The following is a 6,182-nucleotide window of genomic DNA, read 5'->3' on the forward strand; positions in this document are numbered from 1 at the left end:
TCAGAATTTTTATTTTGAACCTTGGGGTCCCTGCACCGAACAAAAAAGTCCTAGTGGTCCCTGGTCAAAAAAAGGTTGGGAACCACTGCTCTAGCAGCTTACACTTGAGTAACGGACTCTTTTACAGCTTATGCTTGAGCGACTGATTCTGAAATTGAATGGTGTGACTGAACACTTTGTATTATCTTGTTTAAATGTTTATTTTGATTTCAATGTATATGGTGTTACTTAAATAAGGGAAACTTGCAACTGGCAATGGGTGAATATAATCTTATGTTTAAAAGCAGAGCCCTCGTGCTGATTTTTTGGCATAACTGTGGTTAATACAGCATAGATCCATTGTTTACATTAAAACCTCCAGGTAACAGCAGAAGATCTCCTGCTATTACAACTGATCTCCAGCTGATAGAGCTCAGCTCACCTGGAGAAAACGGCCGCTTGGGCAATCGGACTCTATGGCATTGAAGTCCCTCCCCTTCCCAAACCCCACCCTCCTCAGGCTCCGACCCAAAAACCTCCCGCCGGTGGCAAAGAGGGACCTGGCAACCCTGGGTTAGTCTGAGACTGTGTGACTGGCCCATGGTTGCCCTGCAAACTTCCATGGCAGAGTGGGGATTTGAACCTGGTTCTCCCAGGTTCTAGTGTGACACTGTAAGCCAGGGGTTTCAAATGTAAGGCCTGCCGGCCAGATCCAGCCCCTTGAGAGGTCTTATTCAGCCTGCGAGCCAGCTGAGGCACCCACCCACACACACACCCCACTCCCGATCTGGGATGGCAAGACCAGGTGATATCCAGCCCTCAGATATGACACCCCTCCTCTAAGCACTGCACCCCACTGGCTCACCTGTCTCTGTTTGAAATCCACCCCACCTATCAAACCTGAAGGATCCCTCTGCGATCACTGACGTAAAATAATGAAATGCAGTTTCCTTGGGGACGCACCCCATTTTTTCCAGTGTAGCAGGGCAACCCATCCAAGCCCCAATTCTGAGTTTCTGTCACCCGCCCATAGCCCTTGGATCAGTGGTTCCCAACCTTTGTTTGACCAGGGACCACTAGGACTTTTTTGTTCGGTGCAGGGACCCCAAGGTTCAAAATAAAATTCCGAGAATTTGAAAATAAACTTTAATCATAACTGTTAGTTAAACATTAAACTTAGATTTGAATATATATTTTTACAACAGAGAACTTTTAATTGAAAATATTAATTTATTATGGGTTTATAACTTTGTTTCGCGGACCTTAATTTAGTTCTCGCGGACCCCTGGGGGTCCGTGGACCCCCAGTTGGGAACCAGTGCCTTGGATAGAATGGGATATAAGTCAAAACAATTTAAAAGGGACAGAGGGCTTCCAGTTAAGGTCAGAAGTTCCTGAGTCCAGTGAAAAGTGTGAGCAGTGAGTTAATTTTCTCACTTCGTCGGCCAGCAAAATCCTGGGATATTTTGGTCTCATCTTTCTCGCCTTCTCCTTGTCCCCTTCAGGCGGTGGAATCCAGACACCATGGGATGCTTCTTCTCGGGCTACAAGTTTGTTGCACGCGTCTGAGGCAGGGTTGCCTGTTCTTGTTAGCATCAAAACCCTAGAGCCCATCAGCAGAGGGGAAAAAGGCTTCCTCAGGGTTGGGGAGGTGTTGCTATTGCTGGCCAAATAATCTCCTCCAGTATCATTTGATTATGGCAGAAGAATATTTCATCGTAATGGGCAGCCGAGCCAGTTCTCACAATGAATTGCGAATTTATTTGTGGGAGAAAACGTTTTATCCCCACCCTTCAGCCACTGTGGCACTCAGGTAACTAGCACAACAGAAAAGCCGTTTCCAAGAAATGAATGGCAGATATGATCCACAGATCTGCAGCAGTCATAGAAAGCAAGACGTGCAAACCAAAGAGCCAATAAAAAGGGCAGAAATAAATCAAAATTAGCAGCTCTAAAAAAGAACTCACCTGATTTTAAAAGCTGAAATATGAGAGAGAAGGAACAGACTCAAAGCTTCCGTCAGAAATGCAAATCTGGCAGAGTGGTTTGATCTAACTCCTGCCCAAAGCCCCCCAGGCAAGAATGGTTTTTACCCATCCCTAGAAGACTGACAAAACAATACCGATTTGCACAGTTATTGAATGTTTTATTGAAGGAAAAAACTGATGGAGACCAGCAAGACAAATTGCTTTGGTAAAGGTACAGGCTTTATTTGTTGATTGCTGGGCTGCAAAAAATAATGACGTGGATCTAAGCATTCCATCAGTTTCCTTGCAATAATCAGGGATCAATTGTACAACATGGCAGTGACAAGGAAAAGTTTTCCCTGTTGGCTATTATTATTATTATTATTATTATTACACCAGCGTGGTGTAGTGGTTAATAGCAGTGGTTTGGTGGACTCTGATCTGATCTGGAGAACCGGGTTTGATTCCCTCTCCTCCGTATGAGTGACGGAGGCTAATCTGGTGAACCGGGTTGGTTTCCCCACCCCTCCACGTGAAGCCAGCTGGGTGACCTTGGGCTAGTCACACTTTCTCAGCCCCACCTACCACACAGGGTGCCTGTTGTGGAGAGAGGAAAGGAAGGTGATTTTAAGGAGGTTTGATTCTCCCTTAAGTGGGAGAGAAAGTCGGCATATAAAAACCAACTCTTCTTCTTCTCCTCCTCCTCCTCCTATTATTATTATTGTTATTATTGTTATTATTTCAATTTCTTTAGATTATTGGTTGCTTCTCTAAAAACCTGCTTGAGATGGCAATTCCATATAAAACAAATGAAAATTGACCAGACTATCGATAAAATAAGGACTTACACTAAAGGCACAAAAACCAGCATGCAATGAAAATCCAGCATAAAATGATAAAGGCTAATCCAAAGCATTCGCTGACACCAGCATAGAATAACAACAATCCATCCAAGCGTGAGAAGATGTATGAGCCCAGTACAAAATCCAAACGGCAGGGCCAATTCCCAAAGACAACTACAGATAAGAGAGTATCCGAGTGAGATCTGGGAGACGTAGGTTTAAGTCTCACTCTGCCAGCAGTAGCAGGGCTTAGAGCAGCATGCGCCACTCCCTATGCAAGAGGGGAGATGACAGACTCATGGGGTGCACTGGAGGGCAACGTGCATATGGTTCCCCAAAACCCAGATCTGACCCTGCCTGGTCACCTGGAAACAATTGTCCCTTGCCATTGGTGACCAGGCTACTAGGTACTGACAGACCTGGCTCAATCAACCCTTGGCCTTCAAAATAAATTCTCAGTCAAATTCATTTCTGTGTTGCCGACTCATTTGTCTGCTTCCAGATGGAAAGTGAGTTGATTTCAAAAGGGCAGGATCAGGCATCCTATATTTGCCCCCCTCCCAATTCCAATCAGTACTGTAATGGGGGTTTGCTCAATTTGCTCTGGAGTGCTTTGCTGAACCTGTGCCAGGACATTTAGCATCTCAGTGTGGAAGATTACTCCCAGGAGAATAATGCTCCTAATTCCCTGAACAAAGCTGTGGTACTTACTGGTGGTTTGATTGATCTGGGACTCTTTCTCTTACCTGGGGTTGCTCTCAGGCATTTACATTTTTTTAAAAAATGAAGCTTTTAAAACTCCCTTGTCAGTGAGAAAGCCCTAATAAGGCTTAGTAATGGTGCACACCTTTGCATGCATTCCTCTTCTAGCTTTTGGCGGGTGGCAGAATTATGTTGGCTCAGCTTCTCTTCCTGGAAAAAGGCACCAGCATTTGAGTTATGTCAGAGTTCTGTGTAAGTGCCAAAGCTTGCACATTCTGTTCCTCTGGCCACGGAGACCACCACTGACCTTTTTGGGAACCAATGGCAAGAGGAGCGAAAAAGGACCTGCATCTTGTGCGCTATTCCACCCTTACTTGAATGCTCTATCTTGTTGGCCTCCTGTTTCCATGCCCTGGTTGCCAGGTCCCTCTTCACCCCCCAAAGAGCGTTACGCTCAGCAGGTAAACAACTAACTGGTGGTCCCTGGCCCCAAAAGTGTTCACCTGTCCTCGGCCGGGGCCAGAGCAGTCTCAGCTCTGGCTCCGGCCTGGTGGGACTCTCTATCAAATGAGACCCGGGCCCAGTGGGACCCGGCTCAATTCCGCAGGGCCAGCAAGACCGAGATGCTCCACCGGGCCTGTGGTTGAGGACAGTGATGGTTCCACTCTAGCTGCCCTCCCCACCCCGTCCTTTCTCCTCCCTTTCCCTTTCCCTTGTTTTCCCTTCCTTTCCCTTTCCCTCTTTTCCGCCCCCTCTCTGATTGTCTCCCTATCATTGTTAGTATTAGTTTTATAGGGGCGCTATCTTAAGTTTTAATGTTTGCTAAGGATTTTAAATGTTTTTTTTATTGCATATTTTTTATTATTTCATTAATAAGTAGATATACAAGGAAAAAATAGGGAAAGGGAAAACATTTACATATCATTTTGTTGGTATCTAACCATCTCTACCCCTCTTAACAATACCGTCTTCCATATTTTCTTACCATAGTAGTAATTTGATTTGACTAGCTCTTTTGTCTGGTGCTTTTAATATATTCATAAAAGGATTTCCCTCTCTCATGATTCTCTCGTGAGTTATCTTTCATGTATTCTGTTAATTGTGCCATAAGGATTTTAAATGTTAGACTATACATTTGTATAGTTCAGCAGTAGTGCCCGCAGTGTAGAAAGTAATGTTTGACTGCCCGAGGGTCACGTGTGGTAGTAAATGGGTTTTCTCGTATAGGTTTTGCTAAACGTTTACATGGAATAATTTGGTAGCTCCAAAGCAGACTTTTGAGGGGTCTGAATTTTTCCATTCCCTTTTAAAGAGTGTCCCTTCTTAGCATCTCAGATTTGCTGCTTCTCCAGCATTGTTTTCCAGATTTCTTCAGGATGTCTTTTCCTTCAATACATGATGTGGTGATGGCTGCCAGCTTGGAGGGCTTTAAGAGGGGAGTGGACATATTCATGGAGGAGAGGGGTATTCATGGCTGTTGGTTAGAATGGATATTAGTCATGCTGCATACCTGTTCTCTCTAGTATCAGAGATACTAGTATCTCTAGTATTATTTTGGGTGCTGTGGAGCACAGGCAGGAGGGTGCTGCTGCAGTCGTCTTGTTTGTGGGCTTCCAAGAGGCACCCGGTTGGCCACTGTGGGAACAGACTGCTGGACTTGATGGGCCTGGGTCTGATCCAGCAGGGCTTTTCTGATGTTCTTATGTTCTTATGATCCCAGCTATTTGGATCGTTTATGGTGACCGTCATGGTGCCACCTGGCTAATCCGGATCACTACCTGATCACCTCACTGAGGGCAAGTGATGGCAGATGCGATGCCCTCACTCTAAATGAATGTTGCAGGGAGGGAAATAGGCTTCAGCACTGAGGAAAATGGACGAGTGCTTTTTGGCCCATGCTCTTTAAGTGGAAAAAAGAAACCACCGGAGGCCTTTGAAACACGGGATTCTTCTTGAGATATGATAAGAAAAATGTGGATGCTCAGTCGTTATCAGACCTCGTTAACCTATTGATGATGGATTAGGTAACAATGTAGATTTTAGCTGGTCAGTGGCTTTGAACACCAATGAACTGGTCCAAGCTGCTGGCTGTCAGTATATCTTGTGGCAGTGAGGTGCACAGGTGAACTGTAAACAGTGTGAAAAAGTACTTCCTTCAGCTCACGCTTCAATTCCAGATTTGAAAAGTGGTAAATTATTTGGAGGGTTTTGTTTTTTCCCCAAGGAAGAAGACGAAGAAGAGCTGGTTTTTATACGCCGACTTCTCTATCACTTAAGGGAGACTCAAACCGGCTTACAATCACCTTCCCTTCCCCTCCCCACAACAGACACCCTGGGAGGTGGGTGGGGCTGAGAGAGCTGTGACTAGCCCAAGGTCACCCAGCTGGCTTCGTGTGTAGGAGTGGGGAAACAAATCCAGTGCACCAGATTAGCCCCCGCCGCTCATGTGAAGGAATCAAACCTGGTTCTCCAGATCAGGCTCCTCCTCTCCAAACCACTGCTCTTAACTATTACGCCATGCTGGAGAGGGAGGAGAATTTCTTTTTGGTGATAGAGTTTGCGTCATAATGTAGGTTGGGAAGCCAAGGGTGAATTTTTGGAGAAGATGCCAGAAGCTGGGAGGCCAAGGGGGTACGGAGGCATAAGGAGATGGCAGAAGGACTTAGGGCAGGATGAGAGCATCTAATATTCTG

This window comes from Euleptes europaea, chromosome 19 (genome assembly GCF_029931775.1).
Source record: "Euleptes europaea isolate rEulEur1 chromosome 19, rEulEur1.hap1, whole genome shotgun sequence".
Classification (NCBI taxonomy): Eukaryota; Metazoa; Chordata; class Lepidosauria; order Squamata; family Sphaerodactylidae; genus Euleptes; species Euleptes europaea.